The following is an 11,314-nucleotide window of genomic DNA, read 5'->3' on the forward strand; positions in this document are numbered from 1 at the left end:
GTATATGGTACAATATCTAAAAGGCATGTCAAAAATTAAAAATAAAAAAGCTGGGTTTTTGTTGACATTATTTATTATTTATTTTGTTGACATTAAGTATAATTTATTATAAAAAAAAAAAAAAAAGTGTTAATACTCCTGTGATAAATTTGCTGTCATTGATTTGGCTGCAGTAGTGTTTACAAAGTGTGTCTTTTTCTTTTCTTTTCTTTTCTTAAATCCCCTGATTAATATTATGTCATGTCTAAGCCCCTGTTATAAGGTTGATTGAGTTGATTGTAACTTGAAAGCCTTCTTGTTGTAATATTCTTGGTTTTCATTGGAAAATAAATAAATAAATAAATAAATAAATAATTGTTTTTAAATGCTGTGGTTCAATTTGCCTACTATCCATCCTAAATAGTATCCGAGATTCTAATTAGTGTGTCCCAAATCGCAGTATATTGAAATGAGTATCCCAAAGGTACTCATTTCTACTATTTCCAGAACATTCTAAAAGTGAAAAACACTTAACGTGGCTTAATGCATTAAAACAACAACCAGGGAAAACCATTTGTTTTAAATATGTTTACGTTAAGTGTTTTCTCCCCCATAGAAACCCATTATAAAGAAAATGCTTAACATGGCTTAACGTATTAAGACAGTGATATTAAAAGGTCAAAGATCAGTGCACACCTTATTAATAAATCATACAGTGTACAAGCAAGCAGATGAACCCATAATCTGAATGCAATACGCAAAGTCTCACGTTAAATGTTTTCCCGTAGAAAACAGTTATAAAGAAAACACTGAATGTGGCTTAATGGACTAAGACTACTAGGTATCATCACTGTCTTAATAAAACAATGATTGTTTTTCCACTTGGATTACGGTGCCATTCTCTTAGCAGTAGATAGTGTTATGACAAGAGAAATGTAATTGAAAAGTGGTTTTCCCTGGTCGTCGTTTCAGTACATTAGGCCACGTCAAGCGTTTTTCACGTTAAGCGTTTTAGAATGTCTACTATTTCTGGTAGATTTTCGAAGTGTGAACCCGTGGACACTTTTTCCACTAATATTGCCCACAATATTATATTTGCATTTATTACTGTAATACTTTTCAACATAATGACATTACAGATCTGTAACATTAGGTAACAGTCAGGAACGAGGTAAAAAGGTGAATGAAAACACATCATGGAAGGTGCTGAATCAGGTCTGACTACAATAACACCAATAAATATGAAAAATCATACAGAAATTCCCAATGTGCAGAAGTAATTACAGTCATGATGTATATGAACCTAACAAGTGCTAAGTGCATACAGACACGTTGTGTAGTAATGAAGACGGCATTGCAGCTCCATTTATCAAAGCTTTTCAACAGGTATTCCACCTGGCAGCTCAAAGGTCAGATTTCCAGCTGCTTGCCAGACTGCCACACACCCACACACCCACACACACACACACACACACACACGGCAGTTAACGTGTCCATTACATCACATCTTCATTGCTGTTTGAAGATTGCCAGATCATTATGGTACTTCAGTCTCAACATGAACACAAAGACATAAACAGAATCTCTAGGATTTATATTACACTAATCAGTAATAACAGAAAACACAAAGTCCCTGAAGCCCTTATGTCTAAATTTCCCCCTGTTCTCTCGAAACAAAGGCAGGTTTCATCCTTGTAACTGAAGCCCTGGCCCTTCATCAAAAACTTTCAAGGACTTAAGGCAAAACCCGGTGATTTCCAGAATAACAATGGCATGCAATAGGATTAAAACAGGCATCTGTAATATATATACACATCAAAGGTCAAGAACACCGTCTGAGCTTCAAGCCACTCGTCAGGTCACATTCAAGTCAGAGATTGCAAAATATCATAAGGTCACATCATCACTGAATAGCCTCAGGTTTATTAGCTCTTTGCTGTCTAGCTCTGCTATCTCATTAAGACTTGATCTCACATTTGGGTAAAATGAAAGCCAAGCAGACCGCGTTCACAATAATTAGAGACCATAGAACATTAAACACACCCTTGTTGACTTCCCCTTATGACATTAAACAGTCGCAAGTGGCCAGTTGTAGCACAAGGACAAGAGGACTTAATAGTACTGTACAATAGTACTCTCTTATATAAAAGGTTACATCTAGCACTCTCAAGAGTTTATTGGTTTTACTGCTCTGTCAGAACCCACCTACACAACCCACGAGTACCTGACAGCAGAGGGGTTTCGCTTTCACAAAACGGTCCAAGTAAACCCTCTTTAGAAAGTTAGAATCATCTGTAATGCATAGACAGAGTAACTGGCTACCTGAACACCAAACACCTAAAATTTGAATAGAACTAATTAAATGGGGCAATAGGTAGTGGTGCTGCCCCATATCTCCAGGATCCTGGGTCTGATCCTGAGCTCGGGATACTGTCTCCATGGAGTTTCACAAATTCTTCCCATATTGGCCTGGATTTCTTCTAGGTTCTCCAGTTTCCTCCCACTGTCCAAAAGCATGCAGGTAGGCGGATTGACTACACTTGACAAGGAAATCAAATCTCAATGCGTTATAGGCAAGTTCTGATCTTTTAAGTCCAGTTATTATGACTCAATTTTTGGAAGGAGTCTCCAGTGTCAGTATGTTTTTCCACCACTGGAAAGTCATCAGGACAGAGGAGGTCGCACTTTCCAGTTTCTCAGTAACACGACAAGCTTTTTATTTTTATTTTTCGTAAAGAAATAAAAAAAGAGAGCTTGGTGATGGAATGACTGTTTGTAGTTTTTATAATGCAAGTGATGACAGGAACTAACTTGTTTCATGGATGTTTCATAACATTAAATGTAACTATAAATGGATACAAAGTACAACATGTCATTCTTTAATTAATGAAATATTATAAAATGTAATTGTTGGCAAATTGCTGTGGTAGAAGAGAAGTAAGTTGACAAGGAAATCAAATCTCAATGTGTTATAGGCAAGTTCTGATCTTTTAAGTCCGGTTATTATGACTCAATTCTTTGGGAGTCTAAGGGGTTGTCTAATAATATTATTTTAATGAATAAATTACCCCAAAAACCCTTTAGAATGGCTATGGAGAAACTGATAAAGGTGTGGAAAATATTAGTGGGACACAGGGCAAATGTGCTGCATGCAGTCATGATGACAAAGCTGACAAAATTGACCAATTATGGAGATAACTAGTTTCATTTGGGCACGATAAGAGCACCACAACACTTTCATTCTCCTGGACCATTTAAAAAAAAAATCACTAGGACCTCCTGTTTTCATCACCCCCACCTTCTCAACCGAGTTTGAGATCAGTATGTCTTGTCTGCTACAAACTACAAACGTGACAATCAATGGGAGTCATTAGCAAATGAATGTAGGGAAAGTGCTGTGTCACCCAGGTAACACGATTCCCGCCATCGAGGATGGTGGTGGTGGTAGCATCATGCTCTCATCATGGTTTGCTTTTCAGCAGGAGGAACTGAACATCTTGTCACTATCATGGGCAGCATTGATGGAGCCAAATACACACAAATTCTGGCACATTTTGATTTAGGCATTTTCTCTAATTCCTCACTGCAAATTTTCTCCAACTCTCCCAAATTAGATGGAGAATGTTGGTGGATAGCAATTTTCAAGTCATGCCACAGATTTTCAACTGGATTTAAGTTTGGGTTTTTGATTCAGCCATTCCAAAACACAAACTTTCTTTTTCTTCAAGCCATTCCTTTGTAGTTTTTACCCTGTGCTTTGGTTCATTGTTGTGTTGGGATGTAAATTTCACATTAGACACAGATTTCTGGCTGACTGCAACAGGTTCTCCTCACGAATTTGCATGGATTTGGCGCCATCCATGCTGCCTTTGATAGCGACAAGATTTCCAGTTCCTCCTGCTAAAAAGCAAACCATGAGGAGTACGTGATGCTACCACCACCATCTTCGATGGCAGAACTCTTACCCAAAAAGACTGAGTGTTATAATGAAATCAAAAGGTATTAGTTTAGGGGTGTGCACACTTATGCAACTAGGTTATTGTAAGTTTTTTATTCTTTTTCTTTTTTTCCTCTATTTCTATTTGGTTAGGGTATCAATTTTTACATTAAAGGTGGAAAAACTTCTGATTTATCTTGGTTTTCTTTTTTTTACATCACAAACACCTGCCATTGTAACAGGAGTGTGTATACTTTTTCTATCCGCCATATATACCAAGGAGCTGCATTGCAAGCCTGCATTACTGTTATAGAAAATGAATAAGCACCTTCTGACCAATCATATTCGAGAATTCAACAATCATTCGAGTTATTATTTGGTGACATCGTAATAATAGAAATGTGAGTAACAAGAGTAAAAGTCTTTAAACATTGAAACATTTCAAACGCACTATATACACAGCAGTTAACATTTGCCTTGCCTTGGCATTTGAATTTTGAAATCTTCTAATAATTCTCTATAAAGCTGTATGAAGCTGTATTGCATAATCTTTATAATTATCACCACTATACAATGCAATATGATATATTTCCATGAATATTTGGAATATTTGGCTGTGGATCTCAGCTCGGTCTAACCCCACAAGTAGTATGTAGCTGAAACATTTTCCTTTCTCTGGATGCAGGATCAGAAAATCTGTTTGCTTGATTGCAGGGTAAAATCTGTGAAATCTTATAAAACTAAGATCAAATACACTGAAATACACGTAAATACAATTTGAGTGTAATTGGTACACTAACATTTCCCAGTAGTTCGACTCTGGCTTCAAGACTATCAGTCATTCAGAATACTAACAGTAACAGTGTCACACATGTCTGAAATGTGTGTGTGTGTGTGTGTGTGTGTGAAGAATGAAGTGTGTGTATATGAAGATTTCTTAATGCATCTTCTAGACGCATGTGTGTCTACAGATTAGAGCCTCTCTTTTAAATGTAATGGATTTCCTTCTTTTTTTCTTTTTATTTAGTCTATTCTGCCCACACTGCTGGCCCATTACAGGGCACTGCAGCAAAGCAAAGGACTGCGGTGTGAAGAGCGCAAGGGCAGAGGGAGAGAACAATAAAAACGGAGTGATTTACTCTGATCTCCATGCGTTTGAGGACACTGCATTCTAGGAGGGTGAAATGAAGAGAGAGAGAGAGAGAGAGAGAGAGAGGTGTTGTGAGTGTGTGGGGATACGGGTAATAAAAGGAGGCTGATTTATGATTTCTTGGCCCTTGGCTGGCATCTGCGATCTCATTGGACCTGGCAGTAACCTTCAGGTTATATGTCACTGTTGCCTGGAGACAATTACCACACACCCTGAGGGAGGGGTGACGGCCATCGGGGCCGAGGCTAACTTCCTGGATGACCCCCAAAACGATGTGCTAATTTGATAAATCACCAAGCTAATTATAGCTGGAGTAGGGATTATTTTTAGAACTACACAAGAGCACAAGCTGTTTGCAGTACACACATGTAAGAACCTTCTACTCTATCTTGAGTACTGTGTAAAGATTTCGTAAGCTGGGAGTTAATAAATCTCAAATCTGATTGGTCAGAAGGTGATGATTAATTTTCTTTAACAGCAGCCGTGCAGGCAAGGCAAATCACAGGTTTATATTAATGCACTTGCTCTACTATGCCATTGTTTCTATAGCAACAACTCATGCACAGGAACTTGTATGGAGGACATGTCACATAATCGAAGTCTAATAATAAACATTTTGTGTTTACATTTCTGAGGACATGCTTATTTAGCATTTTTGGAAGGAGTCTCCAGTGTCAGTACGTTTTTCCACCACTGGAAAGTCATCAGGACAGAGGAGGTCGCACTTTCCAGTTTCTCAGTAACACGACAAGCTTTTTATTTTTATTTTTCGTAAAGAAATAAAAAAAGAGAGCCTGGTGATGGAATGACTGTTTGTAGGTTTTATAATGCAAGTGATGACAGGAACTAACTTGTTTCGTGGATGTTTCTTAACATTAAATGTAACTATAAATGGATACAAAGTACAACATGTCATTCTTTAATTAATGAAATATTATAAAATGTAATTGTTGGCAAATTGCTGTGGTAGAGGAGAAGTAAAACACTTCGAGGCATGCTGTTATAGGAAAATAGTCCGGATGGCATCACATCACTCAGTCATTGATCATTTTCCTAAAACAGCACACCGTTTGTGTGTTATTCCTTATTTTATTCCACCGTTTGTGTGTTATTCCATGTTTTATTCCTTATTTGTCACATTTATGCTGGATTCTCAAATGCACTAAATAATGCATTTACTCAAGATTCACATCTAATATGGGTCAGTTGTTCGATTCCACACATACATTTATCTGAATCATGTACATGTGAAACATGGATTTATTTATGATTTCATTTGTTAAAGCTATTTGTAAATTAAGATCTATGTCTTTATGATCCGTTCTTTCAAAGATAGGGCTGCTTTTTTTATTTTAGAGGAAAGATTTTATTGGTTATGTATTTTCAGCATTGTAGTTTGACCCCAGCACTTTCGGGAACATGTGAATAACTGTAAATATTGCTCCAGTGTTGGATAAAACAATATAGGAACAGCCCTTTTTTTACTTACAGTATAATGGTTGCAGTTTTGGATTTGCATTATATTTAGAATACTTCAAACTTTTATTGACAACAACCTCCTTCACTTAGACTTCTTTTCTAATACAGTTTTAAGCAAACCAACCTTCTGATCTTTTCTCTCAATTCTTGACTGTTGTATTTCCACCTTTGCTATAGATGTGCTGAATAAAAATGCTGAAGAACTCCTTTCATTCGAATTCAGCCATTGATTGTTGTAATAGTGTTGGACAGGAGCTCATAACAACAATTACATGAAAATAATAAATATGAATCTTGAGAGTCTGTCTTATTATTTTTCCACGTTTGCACCCCAGGACATATAAAAATGGAGCTGCTTTTCCTGCTAGTGTGCAGAAGACTCACTCATTATTTATATGACAGCTGGGTTATTGGCTGTAAAAAAGGACAGAGAGATGACAAATGCTCTGTTCTCCGAGCATGAGTGAACCCTGACAGGCGGAATACCGGATTAAGTGATCCCTCACAGCTCGAACACCTAACTACCACGTGGCCATGACAACTGATCCATCCATAAAAATGAAATTACAGATTCGGGCTTTAAATTGCGCTCATATATAGCAGGAAGCTGGAGCTGGATTGGGTTTAATGGCCTGCTGTATCAGTGCAGTGAGCACACTGTAGACGTAATTCAGACCAGAATCAGGCATTAAAAACATGAAGCACAAGGTCGAAGAGAGAGAAAGCATAAATAATAGGACGTGTAAAGAAATGAGAATGTCAAATATGGGCGGAGTAAATTACTGGGCCAGAAGAATTGAACAAAATGGCTATAATAAAGAAACTAGTCAGTTTTTCTAAGGTATCTTTGAAATTGCATGATTATTATTATACTGTAGATCTAGAAAGATCATGTTCATTCATCCATTCCTTCATCCTGCTCAGGGTCGCGGTGGATCTGGATCCTGTCCCGGGAATACTAGGCAGGAGTTGGGAATACACCCTGGATGGAATGTCAGTTCATCTCAGGGCACCATGCACACACACTTTCACACACTAGTTCACTCCTACGGGTAATTTAGCATAGCCAGTCCACCTACTGGAATGGGTTTGGGAGGAAACTGGAGATCCCAGAGGAAACACAAACACAAACACAAACAGTCCTTTAAAAATGCCAGTTTGAACTGAATTCTTTATGCTGTTATGTCCAGAATGAATTCTATGCTAATTTATGAAATGTTTTTTTTTTTACTTTCATATGTATCTTTTGGTCCCTGGTAGTCTAGTGTCTAAGTTTCCCACGTTCTCACTGTTACAGCCTGGGTTCGATTCCCAGACAGGGAACCAACCCAGCCACTGGGAGTATACTCTCACTGCTGGTCCCAAGCCCAGATGAAATGAGAGGGTTGTGTCAGGAATGGCATCTGGTGTAAAACCTGTGCTAAATCAAACATGCGGACCAACGATCTGCTGTGGCGACCCCTAACGGGAGCGGCTGGAAGAACAACAACTTTCATATGTATCTTTTAATTGTGTTTGTTTAGAGAATACTGAATTGTAGACAATATCTTAACATTGTAGTCATGTTGAAAACCAGTCCTCTCCTATTATACTTGTAATACATAGAAGCATCCGTTACCAGGTGATACTATGTGATATAGTATACACGCTGTCACGCTAATAAACAGACGACACAAAATGGCAGTGATCTGGACGTATTTCACGATTAATGACAGCAATCAAAGCGAAGCAGACTGCAAACCGTGCTCTGTGAAACCATCAAGCGCAGGAGCTACAGCATCTTCCTACAACAGGGAAATCACAAACTAGGCTCTGCCAAAGCTGAACGAATTAGCGAGAGCAAGATAAGACACAGAGCTGATTCATTTCCCTCCATATAAGAGCATGGGCACAAGCTTGGCAAAGACAGTGTGTAGGACAAAGCTTTCCTTCATTGTCTTAACACACTGCCTCGAGGGAATCCAAAGGCGAAGTCAATTAGTTCCTTGCTCCTGGGAACTGATGAATGAGGTTGATTTTGTGGGACGATTGTGAAGCAGGGAGCAGGAGGACAACGATAACGATAACAGCTTTGCCTGCAGACGATCCATCCTGCTGTCCTGCTGTGATTACAAATAAATCAAAACGATAAAACGGCAAATGATGTCAATTGGTGTTTTATTTCAGGACCAATCGGGTCACAAGTCGAGTGCGTGATTAGTTTCCCTTAAAAGGGGGAATGTAATTACTTTTTAATGCATTGCTCCAGTGTTGCAAAGAACAACTTTCTTAAGACTTTCTCTCGTCTGTCTCATTTATTAAGACGATTATTGTTAGAGCATAATGGTTATACTTTTGAATTTTCGTTATATATAGTTGTGCATCTTATACCTTTATTGACAACAACTCAGTTCTATTATAAGTACGGAATATAAAGAGTTTTCAATAAACTCTTATATGGAAACCATAAAGAGTCTTTCGCTTTGCGCCGACTTTATCTTGGTGAACTCTGACCTTCGGATTTGCAAACCTCAGTCTTACGAGTCAACGGAAAACAAAAAGTATTTTGCATTTCTTTGTGAATAAACAGATCATTCAGTTGTAAAACGCAGATTCTACCCATACGTTTTATACATATATGCTGTTAGCATCAAATCGAGCCAATGCTAAGGATTTTGAGATCAAATTTCTTGTTAGCAATGTTGGCAGCTATGCATGTCCCAAAAGACGAACTATAAACATTCATAAATACCTTTGTGAATGTGTAGAATTCACGAAATCCAATAATTAGCCTTGGACTTTCATTATAAGCTGGTTTCAAGTAAACTAATATTATTATATTTCTTTGTGTAGGGAATTTGTTGGCATTTTCTGCCTGTGCTCATCCAGATGCAGTACATAAAGATTTTGTTAAACACCAGAGCATGAATTTTGAGAGAAAACAAAAGAAGTATCATATTTAAAAAAAAAAACACTAAAAAACTCTCTGCAAGTGGCTTCCTTGTAGCATTCGACTCTTCAGAGTAGCAGGTCCAGTGAACTTGCATACTGCAGCCAGGTCATCAAGGAAGCGGAACTGATTGGTGGAAATGGCTAGAACACATCAAGCGTCAGGCTTCTGCTCAGCATGAGGAGATGAAGGGAGAAATGAAATCAAAGACAAATTGCTGTGAAAACAATGCTGTTACATGATCATTTTGGTGTGTGTGTGTGTGTGTGTGTGTGTGTGTGAACAAAAGCAAGGAAAAAACTGTTTGTGGTTTGGGTTTTTTGAAACACTCATATAAGAAGGTCTTAAAAACAAGAATGAAACCGCGTGACAACAGTATTCATTAAAATTCTAATAACCCTTAGGTTTGAGTGTGTAATGTTCTGCCAAAAGAATGCTAGAGAAGGATGAAGTGATTTCTGGGGGGAAGGATAGTTCTCGAGTTAAGAGATGTGTGTTGAATATAAAGAATTCAGTTCACACACATGCTACAGCTGCAAACACTAGAGGATCTGAAATGGGTGGGTTTTTTTATAGATCCCGGTTCATATTCTGGGAAAACGGAAAAGCACAGCAGTGCGTTAAATGGAATGTGTTTTGACAACTGCACACCTGTTTACTACGAGACTGGACACAAGGCCAATCGCGTCTCAGATGTGGGGGGGGGAAACAAAAGGCCACCAACTTTGAATGCTGAACCAGCTGACTCTGGTGGTGAACAATTTCACGATGGATTGATGGTTCAAAGTGAGGTCCAAGTCTGCCACCCATACTCGCTGTGTCACTATACAGTAGTAGCTAAATAATGCCGATTACACCAACACCTAACCATAACCTCAGGAACCTATGTGGGTTAATTCCATTGCCTTGAGTATTCACGCAGCTAAACCTGTGTTCAAATGCTTAGGCTACTAGACTCGTTCTTTATAGCATTAGAGAGATGATTTTAAGTAAATTGCATTAGCTAGCTCCATTAGTTACACTATATGACCAAAGGAATATGGACACCTGAGCAACACAACCATATGCCCGTGTTGAAAATCCCATTCCAGATCTTTGCTCTTGCCCATTCAACCACAACAACAGTGAAATAAGGCACTGATGTCCGACAAGGAAGCGTTCCAGTTCATCCCAAAGGTGTTCATTGGGGTTGAAGTCAGGGCTCTTGAGTTCTTCCACTCCAACCTTGGCAAACCATGTCTTCCTGGAGCTCGCTTTGTGCACAGGGGGACTGTCATGCTGGAACAGGTTTGGGCTTCTTAGTTCCAGTGAAGAGAAATTGTAATATTACAGCATACAAAGACATCCTAGACAGATCATGTGCTTCCAAATTTGTGGCTGACGTTTGGGGAAGAACCACATTTGGGGCTCATGGTCAGGCATCCACATACTTTTGGTCAGATAGTGTATGTTGGATTGGGTAAGGTTGCAGTGGAAAGGAGTGGGATTTGTTCCACTTTGGAAAAGCACTTCTGTACAGCTGCAAGTAAAGAACATTTTTGTTTTCAGTGCGCTGGAATCCCTTGTTGTCAATGGCTGATAATGGCTTATCATCAAGAACAACATACTGGGGAAGAGCTGCTATTTTGCCACTCACCTCGCATCATTGGTAGACATTTTTTCTTGCTTAGACAGCGTTTGCTCCTGCTGTGTTTTATGTTTACGATGTTTTATTGGTTTACTTGTATTGTAGGAAGATGCTCTTCTTGATATTTTCACAGTGAACACTTCGCAATTTGCTTTGCTTTAATTGCCATTATTAATAGTGAAATAATTCCAGATCACTCTCATTTCATGTTGT

Source organism: Pangasianodon hypophthalmus, chromosome 30 (genome assembly GCF_027358585.1).
Source record: "Pangasianodon hypophthalmus isolate fPanHyp1 chromosome 30, fPanHyp1.pri, whole genome shotgun sequence".
Classification (NCBI taxonomy): domain Eukaryota; kingdom Metazoa; phylum Chordata; class Actinopteri; order Siluriformes; family Pangasiidae; genus Pangasianodon; species Pangasianodon hypophthalmus.